The sequence below is a fragment of the Epinephelus fuscoguttatus genome, linkage group LG4, assembly GCF_011397635.1.
Source record: "Epinephelus fuscoguttatus linkage group LG4, E.fuscoguttatus.final_Chr_v1".
Classification (NCBI taxonomy): domain Eukaryota; kingdom Metazoa; phylum Chordata; class Actinopteri; order Perciformes; family Serranidae; genus Epinephelus; species Epinephelus fuscoguttatus.
The window spans coordinates 37,461,388-37,484,983 of record NC_064755.1 but is presented as its reverse complement, the minus strand read 5'-3'; the positions used below and the strand labels follow the sequence as shown (position 1 = coordinate 37,484,983).

The following is a 23,596-nucleotide window of genomic DNA, read 5'->3' as shown; positions in this document are numbered from 1 at the left end:
GCAATAAAATGTATTTTAACTACAACAAAAAGGTCTCACCTGAAAAAAATCTATATCACTGTAAGTATACACCATATTTTACTGCTTTACGTTACTGTTAGACAGATATTTCCAACAGGAAAATTAAGTCGTTATGTGGCTTTCTTCAAAGCCAGACTCCATTAAGAAAACCAGTGATTTAACATTGCTTATCACAGGAGCCTCTGGTGTACTGCTGCCTTGATCAGTTACTTTCTTTGTATTGCTGTGTGACTTTGGGTCTTTAAAAGGTTAGTTTGGATTCACCCAACTCACACAATAACACAAACTAACTAACTGATCAAGGCAGCGGTACACCAGCAGCTCCCGTATTCAGCGGGCTAAAATGACTGCTTTTGTTAATGGAGTCTGGTGGCTTTGATAAGAGCACAGATGGGGAACTGAACAAGCAGTTTAACATAAAGTTAAAGCAGCACAGACATCAACTGTATGTACTACACTGACTATGGATAAACACCACATACACCCCCCACAAAAAATCCGAACAATCCCTTTAAATATTGTTAGATACTTGCAGATCTTTGCATACGTCTGAAGTATGTTTGATTTGACCAGCTGCCATCATCTCCAGCTGTTTTGTTTCTCACAAGGCTGCAATAGATGAGTCATTTTTGGCTGTTTACTTGGCTGATATATCAAGCATTTTATATCATAAGTATTAAATAAATATTAGTTTCCAATAAGCTGTTACACACAAAGGGGCAATAAGGTTGCATACTGAAGCACTGAGCCATCAATGTATGGAGCAGCTGTATTTAAAAGCAAGTGATTGACAGTAAATCTAACTGCATGGGACATGTTTGTCTGGGTGGACATGATATACTGGTAGTTGTTAATAAGAATATAGTCTGTGTTTTCTGCTTTGAGTCTAATGTTCCAGCAACACTGAGGTCATACGGAGAAAAAGACAAAGCTGCTGTGCAACCTTGACTTGCAGTATAGCCGCAGCCTAACCAGCTACCCCAGTGTGTTGGATGTATTTGCAGCTGAACGAATGGAAGGCTCCACCCTCACTGTTCCCAGCTGCTAAAATCAACAATCACTGACAACGCTGTCCTTAAGCAACACCTCCATTCGGTGCCAAACGCTGGCTCCTGGCTGCCACTTTGCACTTATTTCCAAATCAGTCACAAGGATCAAGCAGGCCACCATTACAAAACCTCCCTGCAGTACATCCAAACTGTAAATTTCAGAGGGGGGGAAACTGCCACAATTTGTTCCAGCTGCTTTTATCACTTGACAGATGTAGGGCCGGGGTAACGAGACAGCAAGCGGCGCTTGAATGTGTTAAAGGGGGCCAACAACACCATAAAGTGCCTTTATGAGTCACGTGTATTGCCTGTAAGTCACCTTAACTTCACCTTTTTTATGATCTACGCCATCATCGCTCAGGGTTTGTAGTGTTTATTAAATCTGACTGATTTTCTTACCATTGCATACTCTTAATGACAAACAGCAACTGTGCTGGATGGCAGAACAACAGAACCGTTAAAATATTGTATAAAAATATTAGAAGATTGCAGTATTTAGCATTTTCTGCTGATGCAGTACATGTGGATATTCTTTGTCTCCATTACTGACATGCAAGTGCTTGTAAACAATTTTAGAGCAGTGGAAATTCTTTGAATATCGAGACAGACAAGTTTGATTTATATGCACTGGTGTGCTCTATACATCAGTAGAGACCGTGCACAAGTCCCCTACATAAATAAAAGTATCACACATGATCAGCACAATGTATATGTCAAGGCTTTAGTGCCGATGAGAAGGGAATGTTCAAGTGAGTGTGCACTTTGCACCAGTTGCTCCTGAGACTCTGCCAAGATGCAACACCTTCATGCCTGGGTAACACCAGGACAGCAGACACAGCTCTCAGTCTGTAGCTGTGTACGTTGACAGACCACCTGAGCAGTGCTGCCAAGATAAATATAACATTTAACATGCTGTGATTTAAGAGGACAGCTCACGTGCTACAGCATTACAGGGGGTATTTAGATTCTTAGCATGATGCTAGCAACACATTCTCACTCTTGTCAAATAGAGAAGCCTGGTCAGTGGCACTATGCTTCAAAGTATGGTGCTCTAGGTACCTGTCTGGCGTTAGTTTTGGACCTGTCAGTTAAGTGTTAATTTCCGCTCATGCAGTGGTTTCTTTTAAAATTAACTTCTGTCTCAATGAAAATGTAGGTTTCGCCACCAAAAACTGAGCATAGTGTTAGTTCAGGCAGGACACGATGTCAAGCTCAGCTCACATCCCAGCTATAGCAGCTGATCTCAAACAGCTCAATCAACTCATGGAGCAGCTGATTGATGGAAGGGAGTCAGCTGATAGATCACATGATTCATTTCTATGCAACAAATTGTTGAATCTCATTCAGGGCGCTCTATTTAAACTGCTCTGGCCTGCCTACTGTTGCTGCTTCCTCTGCAAGCCGCTTTGCAACCTGCCTCCACCCCAGCTCCTCCTTTTCATGCTGTGTCTGACTTATCAATGTCATTTCTGCTTGTCATTGATGCTGCTCTGTTCTGTTCCTGGGGGGTCTTTGCTGCTGCTCTCTCTAACTTAGGCTCTCTATGTAGGCACATGGAAGGGCAGAGAGGTGTGCTCTCTCTGCCTTAAGGCTTTCCATGTAAGTGTGGAAAAGGCTTTCTGTGTAGGTCCAAGGAAAGGCAGAGAGACTCCAGAACAGAGTCATTCAGCCAAATATAATACTGCAAATGGAAATAACGTTTGCTTTGACTAGAATTTTCCTGACTGAACTACATTAAGTTTAGGCAACAAAACTTCTTGGTTGGTTTAGAAAAACGATTGTGGTTTGGGTTAAAGTTACAGTAACTTAATGAGTATGTCAAATGACAACAACTCCACATGAGCTACACCAGTATCTACTAGGGGTGGGCAACATATATCGTTAACGATAATATCGTCATTGTTGTTTTAACGATGTGCAAATTTACGTTATCGAGTGTGCAAATGACTTCACAAAAACAACTGAAAACACACGTTGAAAGGTTGAAATCCCACACATTCACTGAACAAGAGTTACGTAACTTGCGTGCAGCAGCACGCCGCAGTACGCCGAGGTGGTCACATGATCTCTCACTGGCACCTTCCCGGCAGGTCAGCCTGCTGCTAAACAAACATTAGCGAGACAACATAGCAACACCGCCCACGGATGCTCCAGCAGCTTCGGAAGACGTGGGTCAACTGTAGTGATAGGTCCCAGCCTGTCAGGCTTAAGTTCGCAGTACCGGAAGACTGTCTACGGAGCTACCTAGCCTAGCCACAGTTAGCTGAACGAAACGGCAACATGGCACAGTTTCAAGTCTCCCCGCCAGAAAAGTTCACCTTCAAGGCTGAAGACTGGCCTAAATGGATTAAACGCTTTGACAGATTCCGCATTGCTTCTGGATTGGAGACGCAAGCAGAAGAGAATCGTAGGAATGTGATCTTTGAGAGAGTAAAGTTTAATCAGCGGCTTCAAGAAACGGGCGAGACAGCCAACAGTTTGATTACGGCACTGCCTGGCGGAGCACTGCAGTTACGGGGCTCTACGGTCTATGGTGAGGGACAGGCTTGTGGTGAGTCTGCGGGACAAACGGCTATCTGAACAGTTGCAAATGGACCCGGAATTGACGCTACAAAAGGCCGTCACCAGAAATGTTAAGAACATTTTTCCATTAATATCATCCATGAGAAACAATTAATGAGCTATAACTCAGGCTGTTAAAAACACATATTTAAAAGAATATCGTCTAATTATCGTTATCTTCAAAATCCCCCAAAATATCGAGATATTATTTTTTGTCCATATCGCACACCCCTAGTATCTACTTTACATGAAAAAACTCAAATTGACTTTGGGTTCACACAAGGTACGGAAACCAAGTGCTTTTTGTGTTTGACGCGCCCACCACCACTTCTTCCCACCTTTTTCGAACTGTCTCACTCTTTCTATCATGTTATCGCAGCAGATGGGATAACACAACAAATTATGCCTTTGACTGGTCCTTTATTGGATAATATTAAACCTGCTGCAAGAAAATCTTGGAGTCTGGTTTTGAGCAGCATCTCACGCAGCTTGTGCAATCATGTTTTCATCATCTTAGACATATTCAAAAAATACGATCCTAAAGACACTTAAAGACACTGAGACAATTTTACATGCCTTCATCTCTTCACACGTGGATTACTGCAACAGTCTCTTTTATTGCCTGAATCAAAAATCTATTAATCGATTCCACACTAGAATTCAGCTGCCAGGCTTTTAACCAGAATCAAGAGACGTTATCACATCACTCCAGTGTTAGCCTCTTTACACCGGCTCCCTGTATGTTTTAATAGATTATAAAATTTCACTGCTAACTTTCATGGCTCTCCATGGTCTCTCTCTCTCCCAGTTATATCTCCGACCTTTTAGTGTCATACAAGTCAGGGCGTACTTTGGAGTCCTTGGGCAGAGGACTTTTGTCTGTTCCAGAGGCCTTTCTGAAAACTTCTTAAAACATACAATCTCTCCTTTTATTGAAGAGCCTTTCCTGATTTTGCTTGAGTTTTAAGTTCATTTAGACGGTCTTTTATTTCCTCAGTTTTTGTACACTGAAGTCTTTTTCTCAGTTCTTTTAAAAGTTGCTGTTTTCACGTCTTGCCTGTTTTAATTATTGACATGTAAAGCACTTTGTCACACGTTGTAAATAAAGATTATTATTATCATTAGCATTACATTATTATAACACTTCTTCTTTTTCTGGCCTATGTCCTTAGACCTTCAGCTCCACTGAGGCAAGCGAGTCCAGTGTTTCATCGTCCAGGTCAATTAGACCAGGATCGCCATTCGGTGGCCGGTGTTTGGGGCAGCTGGTTATTATGTATTCCACAGTTTGCAGTGGGCATTGTCCTTGAGACCCCATTTTTGCATTGCTGCCCAAAAGTGTCTTTTACCTGTCCTCAGGCAGTTGAGGGTTGTCTATTGCTTTCACGGCAGGTGCTGGCTGGCAACATTATAACATTGGAGTTAGCTGAAAGCCCGGTACATCTCATACAGATGCTTTAAGCCAAGTGCCGCTGACCAGGCTGCCGTATTTGATACCCTGAGAATGAGAAGTGATTGTTGCTGGATCACTCTGGGAGGAATCTTCGCACTCTGGTAAATAAGATATTTAGGTTTTGGACTGTTGTGTGGACAAAACAAGCAGTTTAAAGATGTCATTTTAAAATCTGGCAACTTGTTGGGTGTCGGTGGCTTAGTGGTAGAGCAGGCGCCCCATGTACAAGGCTGTTGCCGCAGCAGCCCGGGTTCGATTCCAGCCTGTGGCCCTTTGGTGCATGTCATCCCCCCCCCCCACTTAACTTTCCTATCAATTAAAGGCAAAACTGCCCAAAAAAATATCTAAAAAAAAAAAAAACTTGTGATAAGCATTTTTCTCTATTTTCTGAAATGTTAAAGGCTAAACAATTGATCATAAAAATAATCTACAGATTCATCAACCCCAAAAATAATCACCAAAAAGGTATCCAAAAAGGTGGTCTTCAATCTTCCCAATCTCCCATGCTACCTTCATCTTATCCCAAAACAATCTCTGCGCTGAGGCGTGATCAAGAACTTTCCAAAAAATGTTTTAAGGGAGTTTCTGCATTACTGGAACAACAATATAACGGGGAGCGCCAGAGTGGATAAATCACCAACACTGAGATGAGAACAACATGACGTTGGAAGCATTTCTCTCTGCTCAGACAGCTGTGTGTATCTTATTACATTTTCCAGCATGACACTGGAGTCCTGAGTTCCCCCTTTCTGGCTGCCAAACCAGCCTACGTGTTTGTGGGGAGGCATGCAGCACACAGGCCTGGTGACAGAACAACACTAATGTGCTACTGTAGTGGGATCACAAAGGCCCAGAATGTTCTTTGAGCCTTCCTACTTGCAACAAACTGTAATCAACAAATCTTGAAAACAGTTACATATTCACACACTCCGCCATCACCTCATAAAAGATATCAAATACTTCACTAAAAGCGTACATCTAAGCTTCACAGCTGCCACACAGCATGGTTATGTTGCTTCATATAGCAGTACTGCCCCTAAACTTCTTAGCCGTGTCATCTTAATAAGCACTGTAAGTTTCCATGCTGGTGTCAAAGACCTCTGTTACACCAACATAAACAACACTGACATTAGTTGAATACAGAAGAGGCCTGGAGTTAAATGAGGTTAAAGCTGATGAATATGTCTCTGTCTGAGCTTATGAGTGGACCTGAAAGAGAGTGGGCTTCGTCAGTAATAGAATTAGAGTGCGAGAGTAGATCAGACCGGGGATAGGTGATTGATGAGGATTTCTCCAGGCCGACGCTCACGAGGATGAGGATCAGACCCCATTGCCTCGATTTCAAGTTGACAAGAAAGTGAGTGAATCTTCCAGCCATGGTGTTGGGCTTAGACGAACAGGATGTTGAAGAGATGTGACTCTTACATAAGCACACCAGAAACATTAGGACTGGGAGAGACAAAGAGGTTGTTGTGAGAAAGACATTAATTTCAACAGACCTGTCAAATCCTCCTTTCCCGTCCCCTTGTGGGTGAACATAAAACAGCATCCCTCCCCAGTCAATCTCCCGTCCAGAGCTGCTTAACTGTAAGTCTGGCTGGAGGTCCTCAATCCTATTCAACCCAGAGGGGCTTTACCATAAGGGAGGCTCAAAGGGGAATAGAGCTGACTCAGGTGAAGGTCAAACCTGAGCGATAGAGGACACAAGTTGCAAGACAAACATCCACAAAGACCACGCTTGGACTGGAAAAAGCAATGCAGAAAAACTGTGTTGGTGCAGGTGTGTTGCAGATACCAACAAAGAGGGTGAAATGTGATCCAAGAAGTCTGGTTTAAATAACACATCCAAGAGTTTGAAGGCTTATCAGACATCAAAACACTGGTCAGCTGAGGGATTTTCTGCAAAGTTATTTTATCCTCCTTCTCGATGACTGAAGTAAACAGTAGAATTTAACTTCTTCCATTATTAAGTAATCTACAAATGTGTGTTTGCCAGATGTTGTCGCAGTGCGCTGCGGCATCCATGACCCCCACTGTGCTTATTCAGTGGCCTCCATAAGTGAACAGGAAGGTGGCGCTTTGTGAGTGCTATTGCGCAAGCGAAATGCTTCTCTGTCCTGTTTGGTTCAGTTCAATTGAACTCAAGTTTGTTTGCCCCCTAAGTGCAGTTCGTCTGGGCAGGTGTGAACTCATCAGCAATCGCACTCGGGTGCCCAACAAAACAACTGGACAGCGACCTTCTTGAAGAGGTGGTCTCGGTCCGGTTACAATAGAACTCTGGTGCAATCGAAAGATGTGTACACGGCAATCAAGGTGGCAGAAAGATAGATAGTGGAGATGCTGCAATGCAAAGGGGTGGCATATCAGAGTCGTACCATGACCATTATCTGTCACCAGAGGAAGCCAAGGCAATAAGAAAGGAGTAACCACACAACAAGGATGAAATCATAAAAAGGCATGTCGACCTAGCAATCATGTTTTGACTTCACACTTTGTGACTGATAAGACCCAATAAGGAAGTGAACGTGGGTATCTGCATCAATGTTTTCAAAAGTAGTCCAAACTAAAACACAACTCTTAAGTTTTCAAATTTAAACAGGGTCAGCAGCATTTTCAAAGGTATTTGTTTTAGGGGTTCCAAAAGGCCGAAGCAATGTGGACACAGCTCTTCAAACAGTGCCCGAAATGCCTCCCTCCACACCTTACCATTGTGCTCGAATCACTGCAACCTCATGAATTTCTTCGAGGACAGATTGCCCAAAAGAGATCCCTGTTACTCCCATCTGAATGATTATCACATGTTGCCTCCTGCTGCTGTGTATAGGCTTTTCAATCCACTACTGAGTGTAGCCATCTGGAAAAGCTATACTCATGTTTGCCTTTAAATGTGGTTGGAAGACACTTGGTGAAACCTGGAGACTCTTATTTCTTTGGGGTTGCTCTGACAGATGAGATATACCAGAAGCACCCTTGAACCTGAACAGCTAGTTACAAGGCGGTGGTAGAACTGGTCTTGCCAATGATTATCTACAAGCAAAACAAAAACTACTTTTAATTCACACAAAACAAATGTTGGATGTTGGGATCTAATACAGTGACTTGTCCTCAGATCACATGCTCTCAAATCTATGCCCAACACTAACATTTTTTCCACCGTTCTTTGGCCAGCAGTTATGCAGGAACTTGGAAAATAGGTCAGTGGAACTAGATTCTTGTTGCTAAACATACTTACAATACATCTCTTTATGAACCCACAACTATGACAAATGATGAAGGCTTGAGACTGCGCACTTGAGAGCAGAACCTGAAAGTCCTGTTTGAGGAGCCAAGAGGAGAAAACTCTGCCTTTCACTTGCATATTGTTTCTACATCTACAACTCTGTCACTCCGGGCTGTTAATGCAACCAGGCAGAAGCTGATTACAGGTCTCAGGTTCCCGGAGACAAAACTGTCAAAGTTTTTCAGCACAGCTGGACAGAAACTAACTATGGAAAAAACATTGGCAAGGAAAGTTCCCTTAAGCCTGAGTCAAAGAAACACAAACACTTGTTTGAGCATGGGCAGGTCGGACAGTTTGTTTCTTAAGACATTCATGTATTGTGCATGAGAGATAAGGGTATCTTAAATGCTTTGTGTCCCTCTGATTACAATAGTGAAGTCTTAAGATGAATAAGAAGTGCTGACAGACTAACCACACCTTTAGAAAAGAGAAAAAAAGATGCCCACTTGCTAGTGCAATCAAACTTCTGCAGACAGTGAGACACACGTCCTCCTGCACCACAGTGTCTACTGAAATCTACCATCTGAATCTGAAATCTTTACACCTCTACATTCTTAAATGATGCCTTGACGCAGTAACTCAAAAAAGTTATCTGCTCTTACTACTTCCTCAAGGCTTGGTATGCAGATTTTGATATCATCACTTGGAACATTTTTAGCCCATGAACTGATTTATTCTTATCAGTCTAAGGGGGAAAAAATACTCAACTTGATGTTTTCAATTTACTTTAACGGGTCAACACAAACAAAAAACACTGTCACTTTCAGGCTGCGTCAAACGTTGCGTGATTATTAATGGATTTCTGACCACACACCAGAATGATGAGGTGGTTCTGAGTGAAGACCTTTGATCCCAAGGTAAATGCCACGTCGATGTGGAGACTGGCCTTAAGGGTTAGCAAATAAAGGGGGGGTTCATGTAAAAGCCTGGTACACAGAGGACTGAGTTGTATCTCAGTGTGTTTAGAAGTGGACTGCAGAATGGAGCATCTGTCTTCAGATCACCTCCAAAGTCTCACTTTTGGGAAACATGTCAGCAAAGAGCCAGACCTCCAGATACAGCTTTCCAATCGTTAATAAAAACTGAAGTCTCTTCTAACCATGAGCATTTAAAATCATTAACAAATTAAGGTTGGAAAACATATGTATATTCTAATAATATCGTGATATGAGACAAGATATCGTCCTTGATTTTGGATATCGTAAGTGGTGTCTTTTCCTGGACTGTTCTTTGCCAGACTGTTCTAGCTGCCTTTACCCACTTAGTCACTATATCCACATTACTGATGAATATCTAGCAATATCTCATTGTGTAAATATTTTGCGAAAGCACCAATAGTCAACCCTTCAATATCACCGCAATGTTCTCCATATCGGCCAGTCCTAAAACAAACCTTCAACCACCACATATCAGTCAGGAGTCACTGTGATATCCAGTCAGCCCTAATGTCATCTTACAATTAATGCAACAGTTAAAATAAATCAAGGTTTCAGCAAACTGAGAAGTTGGACCGTTGAGGGCTTTAAAGGAATACTCCACCCACAAAATGACCATCTGTATTTCAGTTAGTCTCACCATGTTACCTCCACTTTGTTAAGAAAACTTTGTTTTTCCCGCATGCCTTCAAGGAAAACGGCACACAAGTTGATTTTTTGACTGCCTGGGGGCCATTTTTAACAACAGCAAAACCACATCAAGACTAGGGCTGAGAGAATAAACAATTATGATAATCATCTTGATATAATTTTCCTCAATAGATCCAATAAATCCTCCATACAATTAAACTACACATAAGCCCACAGAGAGGGGGGCAGTAGCCATTAACCAGAAGAAGAAGAAGGAGCAGTAGCAGTGGTAGAAGAAGAAGATGAGACTGGCCACTAATGGTTAAGGTAAAATTATAATTAGGTTTGCAATGGTAAGAGATTTTCATGGTATGATAACAGTCTCAGAAAATATTGTGGTTTCATGATATCAGGATATTACAGACTTCATATTATTATCAGTCAGAATGAGCCTTAAAGGAATGAAAATGGAAGGGTTATTGTTGGCTGAACAAACATTTTATTACTGTAACTGAATAAGTAATATTAATTTAATACATTTCCTTGTCCGTAAACATGATTTCTGTCTGAGTCATTTTGCTTTGGTTTACATTGTCAGCTAAAACACTTCTTAGATGTTTTCACCCGCCTGTACAAAGAGTTTGACATGCTCCTGACCAGAATTAAGATTTCTTTATCTATCCATCCTTTGATTAGAATTGCTTTGACTCTACCACAGATTTATGAAATGTTCTGCTGTTTGGCAAATATTTGTCTGGTTCTGACAATAACCATCTAGTATCTTCAACTGTCACTAAGCAGCAGCAAAAAAATCAGCCATTTAACTTGAAATAAATCATAATCTTGACTTTTTTCTTGATAATTATAAGTATTGAGTATCGCTCAGCCCTAATCAAAACATCCATTTACAAACTCTCACACAACTCCTGCTGTATAATCTAAGTCTCATTTATGTAGTCGTAAGCTCAGTACCTCCCAAACACATGAATTTTCGCTAAAATTTCAATTAATATTCCGGGCTATTGTTTGCTTAAATCACTGAAATCAACAGGCCCATATTTGGGACAGGCCTTTGATTCCTTTTACACAAAAGATCAGGACATACAAACAACTGATTAATTGTTTAAATAAACCAGTATGAATATTACTCTTTAAAAATAAGGCTTCAGATCACATATCAATTATGAATCATTCTTTTGATCTAACTCCAACAGACAGGGCGTCAGAGAGAGTTAGGCACTTGAGCATACCAACACAACCTCACTTTATCCTGTTAAAACAACACTCACAACTTGGATTATGGACTAAAGGAATATGAATAACTTACAGAGTAATCGAGGAATGGACACATAATTTGAGGTAGCCAACAACCCGCTTTTACACATCCGAAAAACTTCTATCAAAAAAAATGAACTGCTTGGCAACCAGACCAGGCTTCTAATTGAGACAGGCCGTTATTTGTCAAAATGTGAAGCCACACCGGGCTAATAAGAGGGACTGGGTGTTTAAAAATGGGACTAGGCTTTAAATTGAAGTTTAATGGTATTTAAAACTGAACTGAAAGTGAAACTAATCTATGCTCTTTTCAAAGCCAGGCTCCAATACTAAGGGTTTTTTATGAAAAGGGTTGTGTCTAGGAAATACTGAGCATCTGATCAGTTAAGTAAGACTTGGATTGTACTGCATGAGTTGTGTGAGAGTTTGTAAACAGACGTTTAGATAGAGTCAATCGATCAATAAATCAGTATGTTCCATGAAGGCATGTAAGAAAAGTTAACATGACATTACTAATTGTTATGGTCATTTTGTGGGTGAAGTATTTAACTTTGGACACCCTTTGAACATTTTAACCTTGAGAAAAGAAGATCCCACACACTGTTTTTGCTCTGCATCTCAACTTATTTGTCAATTAGCATTTTAGTCCCTCCAGACTTTTGTCAAGCGCATTTCAACTGACAGCAAACAAGAAAGGGACAGTTAAAAGAGTAAACAACTGTAATTACACACAGGACCCTGCCCCCTGTGGGAAAAAAAGGCAACATTGCTCAGGGGGAGCAGGACAGGTACAGCAGGATTTAGCTCAAATTTCCCTTTCACAGGGCAAAAGTGTTCTTAAGAAATGAGCACTGTGAGGCGGTCAGTGAGCTCACCTGTAGATGAACTAACTCCATGCAAAACTGTGGAGTTTGATAACTCTTCAATCACGACCATCACATGAAAAACAACTCCTGTTCCACCTTTGAGAGGCATTCAGCGGTGAATAATTATGTAACAGAGCGGTTGTGACACACTTCTGTTAACTCCGAATGTTCACACACACAGAGAAGAGTCACAGAGAGGTGGCTCAGGGTTATTTTAACAGTTACTTTAACAGCACCTGCAGCTACACATTAACCACCGCTTCACCCGTTCCTCCATTTGACTCTTCACAGTTTGCGCTACAGAAACACTGATTAACAGCCATAAGCAATCCTAAAAATGTATGGTTTCCAGGCAGGATTTCAAGCCTGTCCTGGGAGGCTGGTTCAAGGCCAGTGCCTGTCTGACACCTCTCATCAGCTGTCACATTTCCTCTGTATACTGTGTCATAGAGCCAAAAAATAAAAGTTCCTAGTGAGAATCAAAAACTTAATTTTCTAATATGAAGCTCACTGCAAACAATATTTACACTTCTGAAGGTGCATGCTGGTGTTAAGCAGGTGCTTCTTGCAATGTCTCCACTGCTTTGCACCTGCCTGAAGCTGCATATGCATCAGCTCTTCACATTTACTGTGCTTAATTTGACCCTTTGATATTAATGCCACAATCACCGGTGCATCAAACATGCACCGGTGACAAACAACAGCCTTATGAGCAATCCACAACTCCTTCACAGCCTCTATCAGAGCAACAGGGCGTACCAACACGCCAATAAACAGCCTTTGTGTTGACTGCATGGTTTAGTAATTAATAGAGATGTTGCCTTTTGATGAGCAAGCGCTACTTTAGCTGCGCAGGCGTGCAAACTGAAATCAGATTAGTCTGTCCCCCCCATGCAATAACAATGCTCCTATAATCCTAGAAGAATTTATTATTGTGCCCCAGCAGCCTGTAAATAACCGTGTGCAGGTCTGAGGCTGTCTCAAGCTGGAGACCATGCGCTGCAACCATCTCTGTGCATGAAAGCAAATTCCCTCACAGACAGTCTCAGCTGCAGCAGCAGCAGCAGCAGCAGGGCGCATTTCTTGGATAAAAGGCCAAATGAAGACATGTACCTTACACCAGACAGCCCGATCCGAAGCCGCCATATCCTCGGGAAATCTCGCAGGCTTGAGAAGCGGCTCGGGGTGTGTGAGATCGAGAGAGGAGCGAGGAGGGAAAAAATAGTTCCCCCCCTCTCGCTCCTGAACCACGTCCTTGTTTGTTTCCCAGCAGCGCTGCCGCTGTCAAAAATCCCCCACCATGTCCATACAAAGCAGAGCCATGGAGCTCACACCCGCAGGAAGTGACCTCATGAGTGACAGCTGGAGGAGCGAAGGCGCACACCCCCTGACACACCTATGGTTTCAGCGAATGGAGAGCGCGCAGCGGTTTCTCTTGAGACGGACGCCCCCTAACCATGGTGACAGCAACAGGGACCGGAACACAGAAACCTCTTCCTCTTAACGTGATCTGCACGAGCTCAGGGCTCAAACTAACACTGAGCTAATAGCCTCAGAGGAAGTGAGTGCACAAACAGAGTCAGGGTGTAGGGCCGATAATGCTCATCATGCTGAACTGAAGGACTACAGGGTGGCGACATTTGCATACACTGTCCTCATATGACCCCCCCCCCAACTGCTTCCCTCCCTGCTGCTCTCTGCTCCCTGCAGTCTGTTCAGCTCAATAAATCTTTGAAGGGATAAAGCTCTGATCACATGTTTCCAAGCATGAACATAAAAAGTAAAAATGCTTCAACTAATGCATAAAAAGTTGTGATATTCAATTCAGTGTAATCTTATTTATAAAGCCCAATATCACAAATCACAATTTGCCTCAGAGGGCTTTACAGCATCCATCATCCTTCTGTCCTTTGGACCCTCGCAGTGGATTTATGTATTTATTTATTTATTCATTTATTTACTGATTTAACAGGGACAGTGCACGGCTACTTAGCTGCACCCAGGGGCGATTCTAGGATCAGAGCTGCCCGGTTATTTTAACGCAATTTCATTCCCACATTTGTGAAAGAAAAACACTTTTTGGGAAAGTCTGTGACTAAACCATCAAATCTGATAAAGGTTATTTAAATGCTGAGCCACAGCAAAAGAGGAATGGATTGGAATCATAAAAGAAACATATCGTAACCCTAATTTCTGGGGGAGGATAACTCATTTTGATACAGCAGCTCCTCAACACACACATAAACAGTATGTATGTTTCTGGAGTAAACCAGCCCCCTATAGGGAGTACCAAAAATACCAAAAATGGACCTTGGGCTTATTTTTTGGACTTTTATTCAAAATGCAATGCACAACATGTAACATTAACACATTAACAGTTATTGCCTTTTTCAATGTCTGTCTCTGCCTTTTTCCTTCTTGTCACAATAGGAGTTATAATGTTAATGGATATCCAGTCAGTTAGCTAGTCAGTAGCACCTTGGCTTTAATATTAACACATGCACATGACGCAACAGCTAGCTTCTCTCATTCCAGTTCAAACAGAGGACAGTGGTACTGACCACCTGTAACGTTTCCTAGCTAGAAAAAACGTCAGCTAACTCCTAACAACATAAACAGTGACCTACGATTAAATGCAGCAAAAATGAGGACTGGTAATGATAATAATGCGTTGGTATTGAGTGGTAGAAGTTAAGAAATGTCCTATATATCCTGGTTTAAGCCAGGTACTTACACCACTACTGCATATCGCCCACTCTGGAAGGCAGCGCATTGCTCTGTGCAGATAGAGCGCTCAGAGCCCGAGTCAGGGAAAGGTGGAAGGTGTATTTTTGTTAAAATATTACGTTTCAACCAAGTACTGTATGGTTTTGACACTGTTCTAGCTTGTTAAAAAAGGACATACAGTGAAAAAAAATAAAAAATAAAAATCTCTCAAATTTTAAGTGTGCTGGGATTCAATTTAGGGGCGCTTCAGCACCCCCAAAAATGGGCTAGAAACGCCTATGGCTGCACCAGAGTTAGCTATAAACTAATTTTCATCTGTAGTCCCTGGGCAGGAAACAGAGAGTAATTTCTCTGCTTAAAGACATAACCTGCCAGACAGTGGAGCACAAAGGCTCCGGAGAAGAAGCTGAGTTAGTGACATGCAGAAATAGGACTTAAATGTTAGCAAATGAAGAATAACCAACTTTTTAGAAACTAAGGAGAGAGAAAGAAGGAGAGAGGGTGCCCGGTGTATTATAGGAGGTCCCCCAGTAGACTAGGCCTGAGTCAGCCTAACTAGGGGCTGGTCCAAGGCAAGCCTGAGCCAGCCCTAACTATTAGCTATGTCAAAGAGGAAAGCCTTAAGTCTAGTCTTAAATGTGGAGCCGTGATCTGCCACCCAGACTGAAACAGGAAGATGATTCCACAGGAGAGACAAGAAGTTATATAAGAATCAGTATAAACCCCAGTGCTGGCCCTCTGCCCGGTGGATCAGATTCGGCCTAGTCGAGACCACATTATCATGCTGCTGAAGAATTATATATCATATGTTTACATTAATTTTCCTGTCATTACTATTGCAATCAAAATAAGTATTAACTTCTAATATTATAACTTTATATTTCCTGAACTTTTACAGTCACCCACCTCTGTACATACTATTTAATGCACATCTGTGTGTATGTGTATGATTGTGGGTTTGTGTCAGCATGTGTTTGCTTGTTTTATGTATTACATCATTTATGGAGATGTGTGTGTGTGTGTGTGTGTGTGTGTGTGTAGCTCTCATACACATGTACAGACACATACACAAATGGACACACAAGTTAAATCACTTGATAATTTATCACTCTATTTTTCATTATACATCCATTTTTAACAATCTGTTTTTCAGCTCACACACATTTGATCTTATTTATTTTATTCTATTTTATTTTATTTTTTATTTTATTGTATTATATTGTATTTTATTTTATTATTGTATTTTATTTTATTTTATTATTGTATTGCATTTTATTATTTTATTGTATTTTATTTTATTTATTATTGTATTGTATTGTATTGTATTATATTTATTATTTTATTGTATTGTATTTTATTTTATTATTTTATTGTTTTGTATTTTATTATTGTATTGTATTGTATTGTATTTCATTTCATAGGGACAATGCAAGTTAATATAGTTCCAATACAGTGTATGAGACTGGTGTGTGAGTTTTTAGCTGTTGCTAGTTTTCAGCTCTTGTCCCTAGTTGGTCTTTTACATGTAGGTCTACAATGTCATTAAAAATCTACAGTGTAAAACATTGTGAAACCACAATACACTATGAAGATGGAAGGCACAATAAAATTCATAAACCACAATACACATACCACAGTACACCAAAACACTAACACCAATACCCCTTAAAAGTTTGAGCACATTCAGCTAAGAGTGGGTACAGCTCTGGTTTGCTTTCAGTCAGCACCTGACCTTTGTTGTGAACGATTTTAAATCTATAATCAGTCTAATTTCAGTTAGTAATGTGTTCCAGAGATGACAGCCCTTTATGGAAAATTTTTGTCCAAATTTAGATTTCCGATATGGTATTTTACAGTTGCCATTCACGCTGATCCTTGTTGCTCTATCACTGTCTTGTCTTTGATGAAGCATGCCTCTGTTTTCATCACATCATGACTGTTTCAATCAAATCGACTTAAAATGAATCAAATTACTCCATAATTCATCACCTGATGTTTTTACCACTCCATTTTTCATTTCACATGCATTTTCATCACCTTCATTTTTCTGTTAATCTTAGCTCCTTCCACACCTCATACACACACACACCTGCAGCTTCTTCTCTGCTGCAGCTGCTGATTTATCTCATTTCTTTTGTTACATTCTCACACAGTTTATCAAGACTGATTCATGGGACTTTTGTTTTTGAATGAACTATGATACTTGTAATAAAAAGTAATTACGTAGAAATAAAATTTTCTGATTTTAAAAAATATGCAAAAAAGTCCAAGTACACAAGAAGTACTTTGTTACAGTAATGAGATTACATGTAATTTGTTACCTCCATCCCTGCAAACAGCTGCAAAGTATCAAGAGTAAAAGTACTACGTTCAGGGGCATAAACATAGACTGTACAGGCAGTGCTGTTGCACTGGGGCCCGTGGGGTTGAGGGGCCCTTGCAAGTGATTCAGATTGCCACCTTGGAAATATAACTGTGTTCAAAGAGGAATCATTAAAGAAGAATGTTACTGTGCCATTTGCTATATGTCCTCGAAAAGGCAAACCCATCTGTGTTATGGTTTTCTTTTTCTTTTTTTAAATGGTAGCTATCCAAAACAAACAATAAAATCTATGAATGAACTACAAAATCTTTCAATTGACCTATGGCTAAGTCCCGCCCTCAAACGCGATAAGCCAATCACAGTGCGTATAGCCATTCCCATACATTAGTCTGGGGCCGTTAGTGGCCGTTTTGGTAAGGAACCGGAACCAGGGCGAGTGAGACAGGATGCGGAATTCGATGGATGCGCCTTTCCGTCAAAATAAAAGCACCAAGCTAATAAAAATACGGTGAAACTTTAATTTAAAGAATATAATTTACAAGAAAAGCCCCAAGCCATTAAGTTAATTGATTTTCTTACACCCCTCATCACCCCAAATCAATGGTGCGCCAGAATTTAAAGTTTTACTTTGGTGAACACTTTTACTTTGGTGAATTTGGTGAATTCCGCATCCGCTCTCTAGACTGGAACCAGAATCCAGAAAAAATTCAGAGTGAATAGAAACTAGGAAGTGAAGAGCCTGGTGACACGAGGCTACCATACACTCGGACATTCTCTGCCTGGACGTCCATTGAAATGCATTACAGAAAGTCAGTTTTGTTCAGTTTTATGAGCTTTTTCAGAGATTTGAAGTTTAAAAATGGTCAAACGGTGTGCATGGGGTACATGCAACTCCGACACAAGGTATCCTGAGAGGCTGGGCGACGAGGTGTATTTTTTACACTTTAAACCACATCTCAACCAAGAAAAGTGTCTCCTTTGGATAAAGTTGTGTGGTAACGTTAGACCACAACATCAACTCAATGTGAATAAGATTAACAATGATGTCTACATCTGTTTTAAAGTAAGTCAACATTGTGTTTGAGGCAACATATTGTCACTTTGCTGGAAAGAAATATAAAGTTATCTTTAACATCTCTAGCTAACGTTAGCTAAAGTTAGCCTAACGTTAGCTCCTAGCTGCGTTGTTCATCATGTCACCTTGTTTGCTGGGAGTTCATTAGCCTATTTTGTTCTAGTTTTGTACTTTGGTGATCGAACATCATTGTTAGCTGTTGTCCAAAGGGCTCTAGTTAAGCTAACGTTAACTTCTGGAGCTTAGCTTCATTAACTTATCTGTAATGGCAGAGATAACAAAGGTTGGCAAACGTTATGCTGATTGATTCAGTGTAAATACTGTAGCACCAAACTAACGGAGAGACACTCTTGGTAAAGATGGTAAAAAGGCCGTTATCCTTTTCTCATATTCTGAGCCAAAAACCTTAACTTCAGTGGCACTTTAACTTGTTGTCTTTGATGGCGACGGCAACGAGATGCGGTTCACAAGCGTACACTGGGACGTGACATTTTGGCTTGTAATTTAAGCTTTTCATCGACCTTCTCAACAATAAAATGATGAATATATCCCTCCAATGTGTAGTTTAGGCCCTTTCGGTTACTTCTCAATGACACCTGATTGTTATGTCCCCCAAAATCATCAATTGCTTCCTGCGAAATGCCGTGTACTGTGACACCTGCCATAGCGCCGGTCACTGAATGTTGATAGTTTGTCCGAGTGAGTGGAGGGGGCGTGGCTTAGAGTGTGCCAGGGCTGACATCAAAACCCGGAAGTTTAGCATCGCATTTTTGCATTGCGTTTTGGATTATGTCAGAAAATAAGCTCTGTGGCTAACACAAGTTTATGATACTTACAGGTTTTGTTCAGCGAGATAATCTTCACATATGAACACCTTTCATTCCGCATTTGAAGCTTAAATGCGATCAGCAGAAGTAAAAAGCTAACGTTAGGCTTTAACGGACTACATGACTACTCCACGGTCGCATGACTCTTGACGTCACCGCCACTAAGCTTTCAACTGATTTTGGCCGCTTTATTTTAAAAACATTGTATAATGGGGAAATCAGACTGTTTAAGCTACATAAGAAGCTGTAATGGTGGACTGCCAGCACTCTCGCGGGGGTGATGACGTTTAATGTCCCCGACAGGGTTTGTAGTCGTATTGAGCAACTTGTTAGCAACCACCTTTTTTACGACACGTAAAAGCTTCAAAATTCACAAGTAGGGTATTTACTGATGTGTTTTATGTCGTAGAACAAAACCTGAAACTCGCTTAAGCTGTTGTTAACAACAGACCTTATTTGAGGCATTTTACCAAAATCCCATTCAAAAAACGTATTGACTTTTAGACGAGAGAACTAGAAGTGCTAAAAGCGCTAACGGAGTTCCGGGTTTACTGGCACACTCTATTAAATGATTAATTTCTTGTCCTGTCGTAACTTCCTTATGCCATTGACTGCATTACATCATTATATCATCAGGTCATTATTATTGATTCAATAACATGTTAGCGATACATTAACACTGCAGCTAGTTGAGGTGGATTTTATTTCAATGGCTTCTGATACGAGCAGGTAGTTTATTCTACGACAATGCATCATGTTTTATCAACTGATTATGTTTTAAATGTAAAATCTTTATCTGAAAAGTAACTGATTACTTTAGCTGGTGAACTGTAATGACAGTACAATATTTCTCTCTAAGATGTGGAGTAGAGGGATGACGTAGCCTGGAGAGGAAAGTAAGAGTATCCTAAATTTATACTTAAGTTTGCAGCATTTGAATTAATGTAATTAGTCAATTTACACCACTCAGTGAAAAGAATGCTGTTACTCTTTGCTGTAATAAGGTACTCTTTATTCTGAGGTTATTGATGGACACAGTATGTCTCCACTCTGCTTCGACTAACTTTTGACCAACTTTTTTCTTCTGCATGAACAGGAGAGTTGAAATGAGCAGTTCTTTTCAATTTCAGTTTCATTTATAAATCCCAATATCACAAGTTACAGTTTGCCTCAGAGGGCTTTACAGCATACAACATCCCTCTGTCCTTGGACCCTCACAGTGGATCAGGAAAAACTCCCCCAAATAAACCGTTTAAAGGGGTTGCTAATGAACAACCATCAACAATTTATTAAAGATCCTCTCTTTACATGTTTTAAGACATTTGAAATTTTTATTAGCTAAATCCATACAGTTATTGATTTTCTTTCTCACCAGGAAATGCAGTATGAATATGTGCATATCTTTAGTTGCAGAGCTGCTGGACGCCAGATGTCTTCTGCTTCACTGACAAGTCTATTGTCAGTATTTGCACACTAGAGGCTTCAACTTTCTACTTCACACTTATGACTGGCTATCAAACCAGTGGTAATGTCACAAAGTCATGTTCGTAAATGGACATCTTAGACTGAGATTTAAAGTGGGCACTGTGAAAAACCCTTCTAGTGTCAAAGTCTGCACAAACATCCAACATACTGTGTGTTTGAATGTAGGGGGACGGTAACATTTACAGAACTGAAGGAGCCTGACAAGAGTTTTGTCGATCACACAGTTCACTCACATCAGACCAAAAGGACCACGTCTCTACATTCCCAGATGCCTTGGCAGCATGGGACGTTGACCAGCGCATGGTTCCGCTAATTTTGCACAAGAAAACTTATGCACGTTTCAGTGAAACGACATGGCAGCTGGAGAAAACATTGTGTCGCACGCTGACACCATGCCAACTCGTGAGGGTTTCCAGTCAAACTGTTGCAATAAACTGCCCATTAATGAAGCAGCTCTGTTTTCTCAGCGCACGCCAGATGCTGAGTGTGCGACCCCGCTTGCAGATTGCATCTCTCTGCTCTCTTGTTTCCCCATCCAGTGAGGTCCCCGTCCCAGCTCCCCCTCACATTCTGTCCACGAATTTGGCAGAGCGATGTGGGCGTCACTCTGCAGCCTGGCCCAAGGCCTGGAAGCAGATACTGGCTGTTCTGTAAGAGTCCTGGGACCCCAGTGGACCTCTCATGACCTCTAGGCACACTCAGCACTTACAGACAGAGTGTTGGAAGAAGTATTCAGACACTTTTCTTATGTTGAAAAATAAAAAAATGTTCATTTCAATGGCTGAAGAGAAAAATCTCCTATCTGAAAAATGCACTTTTTTGAGTAAACTAAAAAAAACTTGTTTCTTGCAGAATGCTATTTGTTAAGGATATCCAATACATAATACACTATTTTTGGACTATATTACTATATAATGTGTTAACAATACCGACTAGGTATTAGTGCCTTGCAAAGTGCAGATTGGATGGTTTTGCACTTTGGCCATTGCCTCATCTGATGCCTCATCATGTGAGCACCACTAACAGGAGTTGGTAGTTGGTCGTAAAGTAAAGCACGCTCAATCTTAGATTTTTCCAACTGTACTGAAGAACGGTATTTACTTATTTTTTATTTCTTTATTAAAATATGCTGTAAAATACACCATTCTACTGATAGCTACAAAGTAATAGGGAACTAAAACTATTTACATTTAAGATCAATTAAATTCCACATGTTCAATCAACTTCTTGACAACCAGTTAATCGATCACTGATTCATCAGTATTATTCCTAGTACAGGTGCAACTTAGATTAAGTTTACTAAACCTCTCTATGTTCTGCAATAAGTGTGCAACAAGTCAATGTCTCCAGGCAGTGTCGTAACCAAAAAAGAAAAGAAAAGAAAAAACAATTATGACGACAATGGGTTTGCATTTTTGAGGGCATACAGCCCGTAGCACATGGCACCATTTTTTATTCAATCTGACTTATTTCTTGAACACAGGTGACGTTCCAATGTGGCAATCTGAATCATTCGCAAAGGTCCCCCAACCCCACTGTTACTGCCTGCAACCACACTGTCTATATTTGCGCCCCTGTCTCCATGTGACAAAGACACGAAGAATAGTTAGTTTTAGTTGAGTAGTGAAAGTATCAATAAAAGTATTGACACCAAGCAGAAATACTTATCATGTAGTAAAATGTCTCCTGTAAGTGTCGTAAATGAAAAGCTTAGCTACTTTATGTAAACATGAAAGTTAATTCTTGACCCTGGAAAGAGTAAAACACAGGGGTGGAGCCAGATGTTGTAAGCAACTCAGGGGTCCGGGAGCATGCTCCAGCAATTAAATGCACTATTTTTCAAGCCATTTGAGATAATATAACGCCTAACAAACTGTACATCATTTATGAAAAACATGATAGATGCCAGGGGAAATGTAATCCTGCAGAGACTACATCATATTTTGTATCCAGAAGTTTTTCACTCTCTTCACTCCTGCCACCTAAAAAGAGGCAAAAATGGTCAGATGTTATAATTCTTAGTTAGAGTAGGAATTTGACAGGAACGGCATTACTATACATGCTGGAGTCAGGCTGTTCACATGCATTGTCATGCACCAAAATTTGTACATATGCCACATAATCATGAGCCAGTTATTCATGTATAATCCACATATTTGGGAAGGCTGCAATCACGTGACCAGTGCACTGACAGGAGTCAAGAGAGAAAGGGTCCCATGAAGAGGCAGGTTGGGGTGGTTCATTGGATTTTCCCAAAGAGACTGGTGTTAGGAACCAAGTGAACTCTGAGTAATTTTAAGGTACGTCATCACCATGTGTCTTTTCCTAATCCCCTAACCTCTTTAACTTTTGGTTAAGTATGTAGCCAACACATTCTCACTCTGACCTCGTCACATATCGCCCAGGTGCATCTACAGATGCCATTCTGGGACGCAGTGTCAACTTCAGCCTGTTACATGCATTGTGCCTTTCTAATATATACTTCCATTTTCACAGGAAATGTACATTTTGCATATTGTCTCTTTCAAAATAAATGCACTATGTTGGTACAACACCACCACATGAGTTTTTTTTCCCTTCAACAACAAACGCACGTGGTTATGTTTAGCCAACACCCGCATGTGGTTAGGTTTAAGCAACAAATACGTGTGGTTAGGGTGACTTTTTTCATCACTATCTGATGTGGAAGTCACAGCCGTAGCGCTGGTACACAACTATTTCTGAAGGAGATTGGGTTCACATAATGTCACTCATGGGGCAGTAATCTGTAGGATATTATACGAACTGCTGTATGAGGATATGTTGCTGGAGTAAAGTTGACAGAATGAATGTTCATCTGATAAATCTGCTACATTTAAATCAATGTCATAATAATCTGGGCAGCTTTAAGGATCCCACACAATGCCAATGAATGTGGCCTTTATTACTCTGAATTGAATATCAGGCCAACAGAAGAACATTTACTCAAATATATTACATTTTAGGGATACTTGACATTGGAATTTTTTGCTGATACATAACAACTTATTTGATCAGTAACCGACATCAATATATCCACTTTTTTCCCCATCTAATTTTAGTGATCATC

The 23,596-nt window shown here is 40.7% G+C and overlaps 1 protein-coding gene across 1 annotated transcript in view; it reads right to left on the bottom strand.

The window, feature by feature from the left end:
• pparab (peroxisome proliferator-activated receptor alpha b) overlaps positions 1–13,464 on the bottom strand; it is a 50,801-nt gene extending 37,337 nt beyond the window's left edge. Inside the window, exon 1 of the mRNA XM_049574358.1 lies at positions 13,185–13,464. The gene's annotated coding sequence lies outside the window, so the exon portion shown is untranslated. The remainder of the gene's footprint in view (positions 1–13,184) is intronic.
• Between the last annotated feature and the right edge of the window lie 10,132 nt (positions 13,465–23,596).